We start from the raw sequence: 18,610 nt of genomic DNA, 5'->3' as shown, positions 1-18,610 counted from the left end.
AGCTTGCTAGCTGCCAGAGTGATTGGTGTGGCATGTTGAAGATATGCTGACTGTGGGCTTGCTGAGTGCTCAGACAATGGTAACAGAAAAGCTATATATGTTCTTGACCTACTTTAGGTATATGTTCTTGACCTACTTTAATTGTCAAATGTCCCAGATTAGATAAACTGCCTTGCTTCAAGCTTTTAGAACTTGTGAGACAGAGAACTTGGAGACTGTTAAACTAACTTAGAAAAATTAATCTAAAGGAGAAGTACTAATGACTATTTTCTTTCCTTTAATGTGATCAGTTGACTCAATCATAGACTGGTCTAGAAATAAATCCAATACTGGAGATTCCAATTATGAAGATAGCTAATAATCTTTATCATCTGGCTTATCTGGAATTTACCTGAAAAAAAAAGGACAGTTTCTGTTGATTCTCAAAGCTGCTTCCCCAACACTGGCAAGGTAGGCTTTGCCTCTTTAAGTTGCTAATTTGAAACTAAATGAGAAGCCTGGTTTTGTTTCAGAGAGCTGCTAATTTGCAACTGAATTAAATACCCTGGGCCTTCCAGAGACAAAATCAAAGCAGGTTCCCTCTTAATCTCTTATTTTGTGTTTCAAACAGATTGAGTGCTTTCTTTCAGACACAGCTCAGCAGCTCACCAGGACAATTTTCATCTCTATGAAGAAAGGTGTGCTGTGAGGGCCAGTCAGTCTAATAGACTTATAGGGTGTTTGCTTATACAAGTGGATCTCCTTCGCGGAGCCATATAGAACTCAGATCTATGTATGTCTGATTATGAGCGTACATGGCCACCAGTGAGAAGTATAAAGCAAAGCACTGCAAGGGAGGATTATGTTTTCTGACTCTGAGTTCCCTGGAAGCTTAGAGGTTGGTGTTGAGAGGAGGTCCTTCAAATAATAAGGAAGTCTAAATCCTCTCCTCTGCAAAAGACAACATAAAATATTTAAGAGGAATCAAGATCCGTTTTCCCTTCCTAGTTAAGGCCCACAGTCTTTTGACGGATGTTTATCCACTTGTTTGCTACCTCCTCATCTTAAAATTAATGAAAAGGGAGGAACTGTGTGCTCCCCCAGCCTTTGAGTGGGGGTTTTCGAACCTCCAGGCTAGCCACATCTCTCAGCCTTTGAAGTTCTGGTCCATTGTTCTCCTAAGAACAATTCAGCTTCCTGTGTTACCAGGGATTCACTGCTAACCAACACCTGATGTTAGCCTGGGGTGGAGCAGGAAGATCAAGGTGAAGTCTTTTGATCTGCCAGACCTACAGTTTCCTGAATCAAGCAGGCTACCCGCTGAGCAGTGTGGAGCAGTGGAACCAGCACACACGGAGAAGACTTTTGGCTTTGGGAGGAGGGTCTGACCACAAAACCTTAAATTGTGAGACCCTCAAATAAAGTTTGAGTCTTGAGCAAGAAATCAAGCCTTGACTCCATGTGTTTCCCTCGTCACCCGGTTTTCTATCTCCAGCTCTTCTTTCAGAGAACCCAGTAAACTGTTCTTATGTAGCCGCAGGGACTAATTAGAAGCTCTTTTGGGCATACTATCCCCAGAGCTCAGGACTGGTAGAGAAAATAAACATAACCCTATGAGAGACCTTAAGTAAATTGACCTTAGAAACTGGCTCAGGCTGTGTGGTGCCCCTCCCCTTGCCCCTGTTCTGAGCCCAGAACGGCCCCTGGCATTTGAACCTGACCCCCTTTGAAATCATGTTTGGTACCCTGACTCCCGTGGTGTCCACTGGGCCCTCCCAGGAGGTACCCCAAAACATGAAATTTGGTCCAAACTATCTGCTTTAAATGCTCCAGGGATGCCAGAGACTCCTCACTGATTCCAGACTGATGACCAGATCTGTGAAAATAGGCTTCAGGGACAGCAGCTTGAACCCTGATGGAAGGGACCCTTCCTGGTGCTGCTAGCCACTTCCACAGGCCTCAAGGTAGACTGTACTGCAGACTGGGAACATGCTTCCCATGTAAAACCTGCAGATGCCCCACTTTCCAGAGACCCCTGCTGGATGGTACAGAAGATAGACAATCTGCTCAAGATCACTTGACCTTGATCATGACTGCCTGGTGGTACCCTTAGATTCTGGTTCCTTTCCCCATCCTATGTGCCTGTCTGCAAAACCTGTTATAGTACTCACTGTCTTCTTTCTGTTGGGGTTGGGGCTGGCTAGGGCTGCCACCAGGACTTCCACTCTGATCTTACAAAGGGAAAATTATGACAGTCTGAGGACAGCCATTGATTTAAAAAAAGAAAAAATAGAAATTTCCATCAGTCACCTTCAAGAATCACTGACTCCATTATCAGAAGTAGCACTGCAGGACAGGAGGGCTATGTGCTGCCTTAGCTGAGTGGTGTTGTTTTTATATAGACCATTCCAGGATTGTTAAAGAGTCAGCGGCCAAGGTGAGGAAAGAGCTAGCCGTGCAAAAAAAGAGAACAGAATCAGGGCTGGTTGGTATCTTGGCTTAACTCCTCCCTTTGGTTAACCACTTAAATATCCACCCTGTTTAGACTGCTTGGTTGCCACAGTACAGCTAATGATCTTAAAGCAGAGATACAAAGAAATATATACAGAAGACCAGGAGTATGAGCAATCAGAATACCAGCAATTGCTTCAGGATTGAAGCATGAACAAATAAAAGGAGGAGGGAATGAAAGGGTCAGCTCAGGAACTTTGGAAAGATCATGGAACACTTGGCCTCCCCGAAGGGAGAGGCTAATTAACATTCCTCAGACCACAAGTGGGGGTTGGGGGAACCGACCTGTAGGTAGGGACACATTGCAAAGGACAGACCATTGGCCACTTACTTCATTCCCTAGAGACCAATTAGTTTAAAAGTCACACTCTTCTGTCAATCACATTGTGCCTAATGGCAGCTACCCTGACAACTGCATAAAGGCAGCTGTGTAGGCTGTGCGGTCGTTCTCTCCCCATGTGCAGGGTGACCCCACCATGCTGGATTAAATAAAATTCCTTTTGGTTTTTGCATTGATTCACTCAGAGGGTCTCCTGTAAGTTAAGACTCACCAAGTCTTACATTGGCCAGCTTATTTAATAGGCCAGACAGAACTATGCAGTGAGATACCGTTTATCAGAGACCAAACCCTAGAAAACCAGAGTTTCAACAGCCCTCACCTTGAAAGTTCACCGACCTTGCATTTTACAGCAACCCCGCCCCACACACACATAAGGCTGATCAACCGGTTCTTTACCTGGCCGAACACCTGGGATGATCTGGGCAAAACCAGCATTCCAGAAACTCTGCTGGAAGCCACTGTCAGCTTCTGTCCAGGATGACTTTTCCTCCTTCCCTGCTTTTAGGATCCCCCTCAGCCCCTCCCTACTTCCTCTTACTGGAAGTGTTCAAAACCAGGTGTTTTGCATTTCATTAAACACAGAACCCCCATTTGCTTGGTTTACTTGGCCTCGCCCGTTCTGTCTTTCAGGCTTAGGTTCTCCTCGGCTCCGAATTACTTGGTCCGTCCTGTCGGGACAAGTAGCGCCCTATGTGGTGCTCAAGGTACGGATCTTCGTCGGACAGAAATCCCAAAAGGAGAAGGCTGCCACAGCAAAAAAGTTATTGGGAACAGCACTCTCACAACTCATGGGAGAAAGTTTCCTTGGGTAAGTTTTCATTTCCGTCCCATAAAAAATGGACTATTCTCTAAAGACGCGGTCTTCATTAGAGACCTGAAAGCTTCTCTCAGGGAAAGGGGAGTTGAGTTAAAAAGAAAGATTTGATAAAAAATTTTTTTAGATCATAGATGGTTCATCATAGATGGACCAGAGATTCACTATAAAATAAGTGGCAAAAAGTGGATCGAGAACTAAATGGAAAAATTGACCAGGCAGGACCCTGAAGCTGTTCCTGCCACCGCTTTTTCTTACTGGGGGCTCATTCGTGATGTAATAGAGAGTGCAAATGAGGACCCTGATGGGCAGCTTCAGTGACCCCTCTTTCCCCTAAAAAGAATTCTTCAAAACCTTCCTCAGTTCGTTATAGACAGGTCTGAGTCCCCGCCATCCACTCCTGTGACTTCTCTTTATCCTCTGCTCCCAAGGGATCCATCCCCCTCTGATATGCCATTAATTAATCCAGTCTTTAAGAGACCCCATGATAAGGAGCCTTTGGGTCTCGAGAATACAGCCACCATGGAGGAGGAGGCAGCTCTTTACCATAATTCCAACCGACTGCCGCTCGCTCCAGCCCCTCTAGGTGGCACGCCACCCTATACCTGCGTGATAGGCATGCAGCACGCCTCTCAGCCAGGTTCCTCAGACTTTAATTGGGTCCAGGCAATCGCCAGAGATCATCCTATACTCAGCCTTAAAATAAATGGTAAAAGCTTTGAGGACATCTTAGACTCAGGCGATGATTCTACGGTGATCTTGCAAAGTGCTTGGCTCCCCCACTTGGCCTTTGCAAGTCTCTCTGACCCATCTGCAGGGGATTGGACAATCAAAAAATACTCTCCAGAGCTCACAGTTGCTGACTTGGGAGGACAGTGAGGGAAATACTGGCTCTACTCAGCCCTTCGTCGTCCCTGGTCTTCCTGTTAACCTCTGGGAAAGAGACATTCTCTCTCAAATGAAAGTCCTTATGTGTAGTCCCAATGAGGTTATTGCTCAACAGATGCTCTCCCAGGGCTATCTCCCTGGACAGGGACTAGGCAAATATGGACAGGGGAGACCCCTGCCGGTAGCTACCGCTCCCAAGATGGATCGCGCAGGCCTAGGTTACAATACCCATTTTTCATAAGGGCCATTGCTCCCCCTGCATGCCAGGAGGATAAGATCTCTCCCTGCTAAAAAATTGTCCGCAGCCATGGAGTTAGTGCAGGAACAGCTGGCCCAAGCTGAGCTCTCTGAGGGAGAAAATGTTCTTTGGAAGTCAGAGACTGCTGCTGAGGCGGCCGGAGAAAAACAGCTCACGGGCAGCATGTAAGACCTGGACTGCAAAGAAATTCCTGGGCTCTCCCCTCCCACCCCCCTCCTCTCTCCACAGGTGTGTGTGTTCACCTAGGCACCCCCCTGCCCCCTTGTTAAATCTTAAACAAGAGAAAAAGCAGGTTTCAGAAAAGCAGTTTTTCCATGTGTAGAATGTGGTATCAAAAAAAGAAAAAAAAATGGTTGGAAGCTATTTCAAAACTCTCCTGGTGAGGACAGGAAAACGGGAGATGTCCTGTTTTCTCTTTGAAACCTACTGGAGATCTCCTTAGTTCAGGTTAAGATATTTGGATCTTTGGGACATCAAGTTCCCTCATTGTCTGTTGTTTGTCCTTGGTGCACCAAAACTTGTTCATATGTGTGTCAATTTGTGTTGTCCATTATTTTGTTTGGCTGAATGATTGGTTGTTTTTATGTTTTATGTTAAAAAGAAAAAATAATGGTAAAAAAGTTTTATCTGCCGGCAGTCCTGCCATTCTGCGATTTACACAGAGGAAGCTAATTCAAGGTGCCTCTCTTTCTTAAATAAGAGTCAAAACACAGCTGGAAGAAAAAAAAAGCCGCTTTAGAGAAGGAAGCCTCAAGTTTTGGGAAACTTTGGTTTAACTTATGAAATTCGTGTAATTGCTTTACTCTTGTTTTTAATTGGTCTTAATGGTATAAGGTTTACATATCTTGACTATAGAGTTATAAATTAATTAGTTATGATTTAAAAGGTGTAATGTTATTAAGAAAAGGTTTGTTTAAAACTGGTGATTCAGTGTCGGAGCCATCTTAACTAGCTACACGTGGCATGACATAACCCAGGAAACACAGGCCTCTAAGATGCTTCTAAATTGGATTGGTGTTTTGTGCGAATCTTGGCCTGGAGATTGGACTTATAAGATATATGATTTAAAATAATGTCTCTTTAATAAGTCACACTGTCATACACTTGAACATAAGAACAAGCAGACAAACCTTGTGCTGTAAAGATAATGTGTTTGCCATTGACTTTAAAGAAAATAGATAGTTTAAAATTGGGATTTGCTTCCAAAGTTGCAGTTGTGCTCTAATATTGCAAGGAAAAATTGAGTTACAATAAAAATTGCCAGTGTGTCATTGGCTGCAGTTTTCAGTTTGCAGCCTGGTTAAAGGCTCATGATTCTTAACATATTTTGTAATTAAGATAATTTTAAGAGTGATACAGCTGTGGCCATTATAGGCCTATTGCCACTTTTCCACAAGTTTATAGGCTACAATGGTAGGAGCAAAATTTAACCCTCCAAGATTAAAAGGGAGATCTCAGTGGAAATTTATTTGATATCAAACAGGCTCCTTTGACTACTAAGAAACAAGTAGGATATTTCCAGGAATCCTGGAATTAGAGGTTCCTTTTGTTAGTCAATCCTCAAAATGTCCTTGCAGGACAGGACAGGCAGGTTAGGGTCTGGTCTTAGATAAAAAGCTCAGATTAGAAGTTAGTTAAGTTTGAGGAACCTCATATAACATCCTTGCCAAGGACTCAAGGTGGGTCCTTGGGCAACAAAAAAAAAAAAAAATTTACATTTGAGTGAAAGCTAGTGAGGAAGCTTGTGTTTTTGCCTTGCAGGCCTCAACTAGGGAGTGCTTGGCTAAAAGAACATTCTAGAAATACTTATCCAAGTGTGGTTTAAAATGCAGTTCAAATCTATGAAAGGTCAATAAGGCTATGAAATTTGGCCTGTCTACTCCATACAAAATTATTATAGATGTAGAGGGTTGTTTTTTGCTTTACATTCTGATAATTATAAAATCATTTGCTTCTCACTTTAAAGAAGCAATAAAGCAATTTCATTAGAAGGTTTTTTTCTCAAGGAATGGCTAATAGCCTTACCTTAAGTGAGAAAAGATGTTTTGTCTCTGTTTCAATACAAGAAGCTAGGATCTTAAATTCTTCAGTGTATAATGTTCATGGAATGCTGTTACAGGCCTTTCTCCTAACTATGGACTTTTAGAATTTTTACATAAATGATTTTTAAAGGTTGTTAGGATATATTAATTGGCTTTATCTTATATTAACCTCATCTTAAGCTTGCCCATGGAAGACCTAAACCTCTGTTTTCAAAGTAAGAAAACGTTTGTTCCTCGTTTCAAACAGCAACCAAATTGGTTATTACAAAACATTGATGGTTGATCTATTACATGGCAAGCCTTTTTTAGGTGAAATTAATAATTGTTATCTAAAAGATAAATTGTTAAAAATATGCCTCTATACATATTTTATATTGTTATAGATTTATACATGCATCCTATAAAAATGCATCTACTATGGGAGTAAAGCTCATATAATTAGATCACATGTTTATTCTTTTGAGTATCCCCTTGCTTCAGCACAGATAATTGAATTGGGTACTGTAGCTGTTCTTTTTAAAATGTTAAAAATCAAACTTTTGATTTATATATTAATAAATATATATATATATATAACTTATAGCTTACAATTGCTTGAAATTGTTTCTTTTTAATGCTACTAATTCTTAACTTTTACAATTATTTATACAAATGCAATTAAAAAATTAATCAAAATATACATATGACTATTGACAGCTTTTCAAGCTTTCTAGTTATAACTGTTTTTACATATATTTTTTATACTGAATGTTCCAAATCAGATTAAGACAAATATTACCACTGCTTATTATAGTCAGTCATTTGAGATGTTTTATTAACAACATTAGTCATATTACTGAGATTCCTCATAATTCGCAGAGGCAAGATATTATGGAACAGGCCCATAGAACTTTACAACAATATTTTTATAATAAAAGAAGGGAGAATCACATCTCTATATGCTCCCAAAATTTAAAAATTTTAATGCCAGGGAACTCTGAGTATAGAGAAGAGGGCATGTTTGTGTTCTTTCTACAAGATGCTGAAGGAACATGCTAGCTTCCAGAGTATGCTGATGCTGAGACTTCTCCCTGGCTTTCCACCTTGCTCCCCAGCCCTTTGGGGCTCCTCGTGGGTCTTTTGTTGCTTTTGTCATTTGGCCCCTGGGCTTTTAACAGATTAACCAGTTTCGTTAAATCACAGATCGATTCTGCCTTAAACAGACCAGTTGCAGTTCACTACCATTGGCCTGACATCCGAGGCTCAGCAAAAGACCTCTCTTCCACCAACTCGGAGGCAACAACCATCAGCCTTCAGTTCTCCACCCTTGCTGCAGGCACAGAGCTTTCTTGGTTCTGTAGGCTGTGGAAATGTCACTGACCTCCCGCTCCTAATAGTGTCTGAGGGCCTTAAGCTGTGGAAAAGCCAATGATGGGAAATATTGTGGTGCCACAAGCCAGATGCATACCGCCTATTGGCTGCAGGGTGACTCCATGACGGGATTATTGTGAGTCTGCTACCTGGATGCCCATCACAACCACCAAGGGCCTGATGAAGCCATTGGAGTGGGATGTGATGCCAGGAATGGGTACAACATACATAGCCTAAGGCAGAGGTCCTTGCCCTACTAGGATCTAAAAAGGCCTAGTTGCTGCGGTGCTGGAGGTGGGGGCAAAACCACATAGCCTAAAACAGGCTCTCCACCGACCCTCTTTTCAGAGCCACCCCCCAACTTAAGAAAGAAAAAAGGGGGATATGTCAGAGACCAAACATTAGAAAACCAGAGTTTCAACAGCCCTCACCTTGAAAGTTCACCAACCTTGCATTTTACAGCAAACCCCGCCCCCCTTCACACAAGGCTGATCAACTGGTTCTTTACCTGGCCGAACACCTGGGATGATCTGGGCAAAACCAGCATTCCAGAAACTCTGCTGGAAACCACAGTCAGCTTCTGTCCAGGATGACCTTTCCTCCTTCCCTGCTTTTAGGATCCCCCTCAGCCCCTCCCTACTTCCTCTTACCGGAGGTGTTCAAAACCAGGTGTTTTGCATTTTATTAAACACAGAACCCCCATTTGCTTGATTTGCTTGGCCTCGCTCCTCTTTCTCACCCGTTCTGTCTTTCAGGCTTAGGTTCTCCTCGGCTCCCGAATTACTAGGTCCCGCTGGTCGGGACAACCGTTAAAAATAAAATAAAATAAGATACAAAATAAAATAGTTTTGAATTTACTGTTGTTAAATAAATTTTGATATTATAGAAAGTCATGGGCTGGAGAGATGGCTCATCGGTTAAGAGCACTGATTGCTCTTCCAGAGGTCCTGAGTTCAAATCCCAGCAACCACATTTTGCCTCACAACCATCCATAATGAGATCTGATGCCCTCTTCAGGTGTGTCTGAAGACAGCTACAGTGTACTTACATATAATAAATAAATACATCTTTGAAAAGAAAAAGAAAAAAAAAGGAATAGTATGCTGTGCCTAGTCTATACTCAGACTTAGAGGCAGAGTCATGAAGATTTCTGTGAGTTCAAGGACAACCTGGTCTACATAGTAAATTCCAGAACAGAAAGAACTATAGAGAGAGACTCCATCTCAAAAAGCCAACACAAATAAGTGAAAACATATATTTTATTTTTAGATGAAAATTTAATTTGATAATCAAAAAACACTAAATAATTTAACAAGGGCTGCAATTACAGCTTACTAAAAATCCATTTCTTCTCTGGCACCTCTGATTCCTCTATTATTGAGGCAGGCACCTTCTTCAATCTCTCTGATGGTATACCTAAAACGCAACAAGAAATACAGATACTCATAATATGGATAGCAACATTTATCATCCATTATAATCTTAGCACAGCTACTCCACCTTTTCATATGGATAAGCAAAAATCAAAAGTCCTTCACCAGGCTACCCTGCCTCAGCATTGATGTCTTCATCTCCTGAGGAGTTTGCCTGATAACCACACATGTGTCACTCACTGCCAGGCTTAACTGTGCATCATCCAGGTATACAACCTGCGCTTGCTACAACATCCATAAAACCACTGCCATCTCGGGCTTTGCTGAATACAATTTCAGCTTTCCAGACTTAATGCATGAGCCTTTTCAAATAACTTATTGTAAATGAGTACGTTGAATTCCTTTGATTGATGAGAGTGATTGGGGCCCCTATACTATACCTTTCCAGTGAGTGGGTGAACCTCAGACTATCCCACTGAAACAGACATTCTGGCGCATGACTGTAATCCAAACCCTTGAGAAGCAGTTGAAGGTGGAGTTCCCAGGTCCAGGCCAACCTGGACTACAGAGAAAATTCAATGTCAGTCATGGCTGCACAGAGAAACCTGACTCAAAAAAAATTTTTAAAAACCCTAAAAACAAACAAATAAAACCCACACTGAAATCCTCCACTGAAATGTTTCCCATCCAAGCAGGAGCTCTTGCCCTATGATGGTGAGACTTTAGAGGAGCTTCCCAGGGGCCCTGCAGCCTGTGCATGTGAGCAAGTGCAGCTGAGCAGAGTGGGTTGATGAGACTCACAGCTGCTCTGAGCAGTGATTGGGGGGGGGGGCATTAGAACCCCAAGTGTCCATATGCAGTCCTTTCTACATTCTACATAGCATGGTTATAGCAAGGACTCACTTTAATTGGTAAAGCAGTGGACAAGAGCTAGTCCAGAGGACACCACAACACTAAGGATTTAAGTGAAATCACAGCAAGGAAAGGGTTTCTACAATTACAGCTAATAAATAGAAGGGCAGCAATTATTTCTGAGGATATTTAGAGCCTGAAGAAGGAAAAGGGTTATATCTGAGAGGATATAGGAGCTATACGTCCAGAGGAAAGGTTTATTATTCCTCTTTTCCAGTACACTTGACTTCACACTGTCAGCCTTTCATGTCTCATATCCACAATTGACAAACATCACCAAACAGGAACACAGTAGAAGGACAAGCAGTCTGAAACATATAAACTGTTACATCCAGTGCTGTCTGTCCACTTCCAACAGTGTCCACTTCCAAAGGTGCTCTGCTGACTCTTTGCAGGCTGATCCAGTGGTCAGAAGCCCTGCCAGATCTCTTCAAGAAAGTCTGTCATCAAACACAGAAAGCAAATACATGTGTCTATCAGTTACAGATGACCCCTAAGTCTCTCTGCTCTAAGGCCTTCTCCAGGTAGGGCAGCAGGGTGTAACTCAGGAGCACAGGCTCTGGAGCCTGACTACCCTCAGTTCTCAGTGGATCTATTTGATGTCTATATCCTTACAGTATCAGTACTTAAAGGACAAAGCCATCTGTGACTAGGAGACTTATATCTGTCTCTCTTGTATACTATCAGTGGTGCTCACTTGTATACAATGTATCAACCAAGGCGGGGGAGGGGGAAATAATGCTAAAGGGCTAAATAATCAAAGACATAAATAAAAGCCTTTAACAATATTGTATTCCCAATTAAGGTAATATAGATTAGGTTTTGTTTATCATTAATTAGTTGCTCTGTTGCAAAAGACATTGCATAACAGGTATTCTGGGTAACAGCTATATTTCAAATGTCATAGATTAACCAAAATGTTTAGCCTTAAATGACCTCAAATTCTTTGAGTCTGCAGTTATCAAACAAGAAACTCTGTAATTTGAGTTATTCAAGCATTCATCTAGTAATTTTACCATTGTTACTTTCACTTCAAATAAAATAATAAGCCTGAAAAGCCCATATAAAATTTAAAAAATAAAATCAACCCAGGTTGCCTACTGGCTTAGGGCTGCTTGCCTCTGTTCAGATTTTGATGCACACCTAACAGTCACTAGACGGGACCAGCATCTCCAGTTGGTTCTTATGGTTAAAAATATAACTTAAAAAGACCAATATAGGTTCGATATCATAAGATATAATCTGGACAGTGTTTTGGACAGAGTAAGATAATATAAATCTATGTTGTTCTAGACTAAAAAACAATAAGGTTCAGAAAAAAAGAAGAATGACCTAGGATAAAATAAAAATGCAGCCGGGCGTGGTGACTCATGCCTGTAATCCCAGCACTTGGGAGGCAGAGGCAGGAGGATTTCTGAGTTCAAGGCCAGCCTGGTCTACAGAGTGAGTTCCAGGACAGCCAGGACTACACAGAGAAATCCTGACTCAAAAAACCAAATAAATAAATAAATAAATAAATAAATAAATAAATAAATAAATAAATATGCATATGAAAGAAGCTAGAGAGTTAGGGCCACACGTGTAAGCAACAAAATACTCAGGTATTTCCTTTTTGGGAAAGCACTCAGGCCCTACTAAAGTCAGTCACTGTGACTGACAAGCTTCCCATCCACTCCATGGGTTATTTCCTCTTTATTAATTTTATCCAAGAAAAACAACTTTTACTGCCAGGCATTGCCAAAATGTCCCATGAAATGTTTTGTAGGCAGCCTTAGGTGTCTACAGCTATGCATGTGATCTCCTCACATGAACTGCTGATAACTGTCTTCAAGGTCCTTAGAGAGCTAAGGGTCTAAATAAGAGTGTCTAAAAAAAATCTACAAACAAAGCAGTAGAAAGATAATAAATAAACAAACAACTATAAAAATGGAATAAAAATTTGAAAAATGCTGGTCCACCAATAAGGAGCTTTAGAGCAAAGACCACATCTTAAGGTATCTTGAAGCAAAGACTCTGGTTTCTGTAATGTCCAGAAGCCTGACCCTGACTATACAAAGCTATGTATAAGTAAAAGCCCAGATACTTTGGAATGAAGATGCTGATTGTTAATAGCAAATTGTCCTAAAGTTAGAGACTGGCACTTACTCCTAGATATAGAAGGGCATCAATAGATGCTGTGTTTCCTGTCAGATTCTTCTATTGGACCTATATCACTCAGTCTGAAACCCCTACTATAAGTTAGGTTCAAAGTTTTTAAGAACTAATGTCAACATAGAAATGTTGATCAATCTAAAACTAAGTTTAAATCTTAGTCTTATAAAAACTATTCGCTTCTTATGAAAAAATAATCAAGACATACAAATTAATAGTCATCTTATGAATGATTAAATGTTTTGGTATACTTGGATAAATACTTGCAATTATTCTAAATACAAATATAATTCATTTACAGAGATAAGCTTTATTCAGCCTTCTATATATGTTTGCAAGGTTAAATGTAAAGCAAGTAACACAAAACAAATGAAATGTTTTTAAAATCAAATGTACTAATTAGATGGCCCTAAAAACTTTTCAGAGATCTACTAAACATGGCATTTAAGATACCAACTCCTAACAGCAGCCTAAAGACTCCTTTAAAGAGATGAGTCTTTAAAGGACTCATCTGGATCATTGGTAATGCTAAACACTGAAGAGACTGCCTCATGCCTCATGCACTGGAGAACCCACTGAGACTATGGACAAGCAGGATCCTGAAGAACTGACTGCCCCTCTTTCCCTTGCAATGTGGGTCAGCCCCTCAAGTTTCTCTCCTTCACCCACAGGAATCTTCAGAGTACAGCAGCAGAATGTCCATGCACTGCTGTGTGGCAGTCAAAGACTTAATGCTGTCCTGTGTGATCACTGTAGACAGAAGAAACTCCTTCTATTTATATTACCAAGATTGCAGAGAAGTCTAGGGTAACTGTCCAGGTAGCAGTTAAGTCACTGTCATTGTATTAATACATAGGCCATTTGGTTTATACATTCTGTTCAAATTTATCTTTCTCAGATCTCTGGTGGTGTTGATAGTTAACTGTAGTTTTATCTGTTTAATGCACTTCATTTATGAAAATCAGGCCTTGTTTTGCTAGAGCTCCTTGGTGTCCCAGTAAGAAAGGCAAACTCATAGACAAGTTTGCTTAGCTGACAGGCCTCATATTAAAAAGGCAAACAGATTTCAATATAACTTTTTACTATTACTTTGTTTAGAAAATACTTTATTTGCAATGACATAGAAAAAATTGAGGTTTATACAAGTCATAAGGGTCCTTTTTTTGCCTTATTTACATTCCGAATGTTTTCCCCTTTCCTAGTTACCCCTCCAAAACCCACCATCCCATTCCCCCTCCCCCGGCTTATCCCCCCCCTTTCCTGACTGGCATTCCCCTACTCTGGGGCATCAATTCTTCACAGGACCAATGGCCTCTCCTCTCATTGATGTCTGAAATGGCCATCCTCTGCTACATATATAGCTGGGGCCATGGGTCCCTCCAGGTGTACTCTTTGGTTGTTGGCTTAGTTCCTGGGAGCTCTGGGGGTACTGGTTGGTACATACTATTGTTCCTCCTGCAGGGCTGCAAACCTCTTCAGCTCCTTGGATCCTTTCTCTAGCTGCTCCATTGGGGACCCTATGCTCAGTCTATTAGTTGGCTGTGAGCCATGAGTATCTTGATCCACCTTCCAAGAAGGATCAAAGTTTCCACATTTTGGTCTTGCTTCTTCTTGAGCTTCATGTGGTCTGTGAGTTTTATCTTGGGTATTCCGAGCTTGTGGGCTAATATCCACTTATCAGTGAGTGTATACCATGTGTGTTCTTTTGTGATTGGGTTACCTCACTCAAGATGATATTTTCTAGCTCCATCTATTTGCCAAAGAATTTCATGAATTCATTGTTTTTAATTCAATTAAACAATTTTTAATTAAACAGCTCTTTGACACAGCTCCTGAGGAAAGCTGAGAGGATTGCTGCAATTGCCATCCTTCTGTCTCTCACTTTAGGTTTTAGCCTCTTCATATTGCGTTCATGGGGCTTCCTGAATTATGGTTCATTTTATGTCTTTCCTGAGAAAATTATGTCTGACTCTTTTTAGGAAAGTCCTAAGCTCACTATCTCTTCTGCTTTTAAGGAACTAACTTTATCTTGCCCTATTTGGAAGTCTTCCTTATGCCTTAGACATTATAATAAACAGGTACTACACTATGAATTTAACAGTGAGGCCATAACTCCAGGAATGTTCTTGGGGTATCCATCCCTAAGCAAACTCAAACAATATAATTGAAAGAGGGTAAACTTAGAGATAATTGACACACTCCAACTAGTCAGTAGAACAGATCACAGTTTAATCTATTGTAACCTGCTGACTTCTGCCCATTTGGCTGAGGCCTGGCTGCTAGGTTGTGCCAGGACTGCTGCTATCCAGAAGCTACAGATCTGGACTGCTGGTATGTATGTGAAGTGTTTGCAAGTGGATTGAGCTGCCACTCCTGACTCCTGTATATTGAACTGCTGATTTCCTGACAACAGAGATGAGATTTGCTCCAAAGAACAATTTCTAAACACCACCATCCTTGCATCCTAATAACCTGTAGAAACCTGATGCCCCAAGGAAAGGGAATGACCAAGATGGGGTGGGGTAGGGATGGGTGGAGCATGGGGGTTTAGGGTGGGGGAGCACTCCTCAGAAGCAAAGGGAAGAGGTATGGGGGTGAAGAGCTCTGGGAGGGGGATCAGGAGGGGACAGCATTTGGAATGTAAATAAATAAAATAATTAAGAAAAAAGAAAAATTTGAGGTTACTAATACTGATATTATTTAGTTTATGTTTAAGGTATGAGCACCAGCTCATACCTGAATGCCTATTTAATGCAGAACCATTCATTTTTATTTAATTTTTATTGGTTATTTCATTTATTTACATTTCAAATATAATCCACCATCTCAGTTTCCCCTCCAAAAACCCTCTATCCCACCTCCCCTAACTCTTACTTCTATGAGGGAATTCCCCCACCCACCCATCCACTCCCATCTCACATCCCTAGCATTCCCCAATTCTGGGGCACCAAGCCTTCACAGGACCAAGGGCCTCCACTCCCACTGTTGCCAGGTAAGGTGATCCTCTGCTACATATGCAGATGGAGCCATAACTCCCTCCATGTGTATTCTTTGGTTGTTTTTTGGTCCCTGGAAGCTCTGGAGGGTCTGGTTTGTTGATACTGTTGTTCTTCCCATGGGGTTGAAACCCCATCAGTTTCTTTAGTCCTTCCCCTAACTCCTCCATTAGGGAACCCATGCTCATTCCAATGTTTGGTTGCAAGCATCCACTTCTGTATTTGCCAGGCTCTGGCAGAGCCTCTCAGGAGACAAATGTATCAGACTCTTGTCAGCAAGCACTTCTTGGCATCAGCAATAGTGACTGGTTTTGTTGGCTGCATATGGGATGGATCCCCAGGTGGGGCAGTCTCTGCTCCACTATTTGTCCCTCTCTATATTTCCTTTAGACAGGAGCAATTCTGAGTTAAAATTTTGCTAAGAATGGGTGACCCCATTCTTCAACCAGGAGCCATGCTTAACCTCTGGATATGGTCTCTACAGGTCTCCATCCCCTTTGTTGGGTTTCAGCTAATGTCCTTGCTGTTGGGTCCTGGTAGCCTCTTGCTTTCCTGGCATCTGGGACTTTCTGTTGACTAGCCCCAGCTCCCCATCCCCCATTACTGCATACCTTGCTTCAATTTCCTGACTCTCTGCATATTTCCTGCCCCCACCCTGTCTGAAGTGAACATATGAACAGTCCTCAACAAGAGTTGTCATCTTTGATGTCACCACACATTATGCACTGATTATGATAATGCTTTTAGTAGATTGCTAATGAGGCAGCAACAGTAGAAAACCTGTTATGTGTTCCTCATGATTGCTATGACATAGCCAGGACCCAAAACTAGAAGCACTATGAGGTGTAGCTACTGGATTTGCTACAAATCCACTTCCTAGGTATGTAGTCCCTGCTGCTGCTGATTCTGTCACTCAGGAAGCCATATTTTTCATCTCCTTGGATGGGAACTCTAAAACAAAAACAAAAAAAAGAAAGAAAAGAAAAAGAATTTTCACCCGAAGAACTTTGGATGGCTGAGAAGCATCTTAAAAAATGTTCAACATCATTAGTCATTAGGGAAATGCAAATCAAAACAACCCTGAGATTTCACCTCACACCAGTCAGAATGGCTAAGATTAAAAACTCAGGAGACAGCAGGTATTGGCGAAGATGTGGAGAAAGAGGAACACTCTTCCACTGCTGGTGGGGTTGCAAATTGATACAACCACTCTAGAAATCAGTCTGGCAGTTCCTCAGAAAACTAGGCACATCACATCCAGAGGATCCTGCTATACCACTCCTGGGCATATACCCAGAGGACTCCCCAGCATGTAATGATATGTGTTCTACTATGTTCATTGCAGCCCTATTTATAATAGTCAGAAGCTGGAAAGAACCCAGATGTCCCTCAACGGAGGAATGGATACAAAAAATGTGGTATATATACACAATGGAGTACTGTTCAGCCATTAGAAACAATGAATTCATGAAATTCTTAGACAAATGGATGGAATTGGAGAACATCATACTAAATGAGGTAACCCAGTCTCAAAAGATCAATCACGGTATGTACTCACTAATAAGTGGATATTAGCCTAGAAAATTGGAATACGCAAAACATAATCCACACATCAAATGATGTCCAAGAAGAATGGAGGAGTGGCCCCTGGTTATGGAAAGACTCAGGGTAGCAGTATAGAGGAATTCCAGAACAGGGAAATGGGAAGGGGTTGATGGGGGAATAAGGGGAGGGAAGAGGGCTTATGGGACTTTCAGGGAGTGGGAAGCCAGAAAAGGGGAAATCATTTGAAATGTAAATAAAAAATATATCGAATAAAAAAATAAAAGTTTTTCTTATACCTACAAAAAAAAAGAAAAAGAAAAAAAGAAAAAAGAAGAAAGAAAAAGAAAGAAGAAAAAAGAAAAAAGTTTTCTGCAGAGTTTGCCATTGCATTCACTCCTGCAATCATATCTCACTCATCCTCTACTTATTTTTTATATGAATCAGAAGCAGAGTTCATGGGAATCCCATGCACTAGTTTTGTACCTAGGGAATTTTACATGCTTAGGGTTTGATTGGATAACCACATCTCTGTCACTCATCCCTGTTGAACCCCATACTGTGTGTATAGTGCTTGCTGCCATATACAAATGAACTGCAGCACTGTTTAGCATCATAAGGATAGCCTGATTTTCAATGCTCTCTTGAAGTATTTTCACATTTGTATAAAAGGGTGAGAAAATACATCACTTATTAAATTGCTAGAAGCTCTTTGACGATGAAGGCAACTGATTATGTGTTTTACTGTTCCAGGGAAATGGGTCTGTTCAAAAGTGCTGTGCTCACATTCAAAAGCTGTCCCCAGTGATCATGGATGGCAGGACTTTAGGGGAGACTCTCAATGCCCCTGGGGTCTCTGCTTCAGTGAACAGGTACAACCATGCAGACAGAGGATTGATAATTCTTAGGCTTGTAGTTCTGAAGTACCTTCCTATGATTTTAGAGCCCTTGGCCATCAGCAGTTCTGTCTACATCACGCAGGGGCAGTTATCACCAAGGAAAGATTTTCAAGTGGTGATAACAGACAACATCTACCCAGATGCTACCATCATGCTAAATATTTGGAGGGAAATAAAACTATGAAAAGGCTTTGAAGATGATGGCTAGTAGACTGGAGAGTATCCAATTGATTTACATTTTTCAGGATGTGGAGTTTGCTGGAAATTTTTTGTTGCATGAGGCACACAACCTATGCCCAGGGCACACCTCCAGCCCAAGAGTTTATTTTCTTCCATACCAGTGCAGTTGGCTTCACGTGACAGCCATTCAACCCACATAGCCACAACTCACACACATCACAGCATACAATCACAGTAGAAGGGAAAATATTGTGAAAACATACAAGTTGTTATACTCAGTGTTGTCTGTCCACTTCCAAGGGTGCTTTGATGACTCTCTGTGCAGGCCGATCCAGTAGTCAAATGTCCCCTTGTGTCTCCCTAGGAAATACTGT

General features: G+C 41.4%; 1 protein-coding gene and 1 pseudogene across 5 annotated transcripts in view; both read right to left on the bottom strand.

Annotated features, from left to right (window-relative positions):
• Positions 1 to 18,610, bottom strand: part of LOC127679263 (C-type lectin domain family 2 member G-like) — a 470,764-nt gene that overhangs the window by 173,054 nt on the left and 279,100 nt on the right. The window lies entirely within an intron of this gene.
• Positions 16,271 to 18,610, bottom strand: part of LOC127679265 (C-type lectin domain family 2 member F-like) — a 75,964-nt pseudogene continuing 73,624 nt past the window's right edge.

This window comes from Apodemus sylvaticus, chromosome 2 (genome assembly GCF_947179515.1).
Source record: "Apodemus sylvaticus chromosome 2, mApoSyl1.1, whole genome shotgun sequence".
NCBI lineage: Eukaryota > Metazoa > Chordata > Mammalia > Rodentia > Muridae > Apodemus > Apodemus sylvaticus.
The sequence above is the reverse complement of the archived record's forward strand: the minus strand, read 5'-3'. Positions and strand labels throughout refer to the sequence as shown.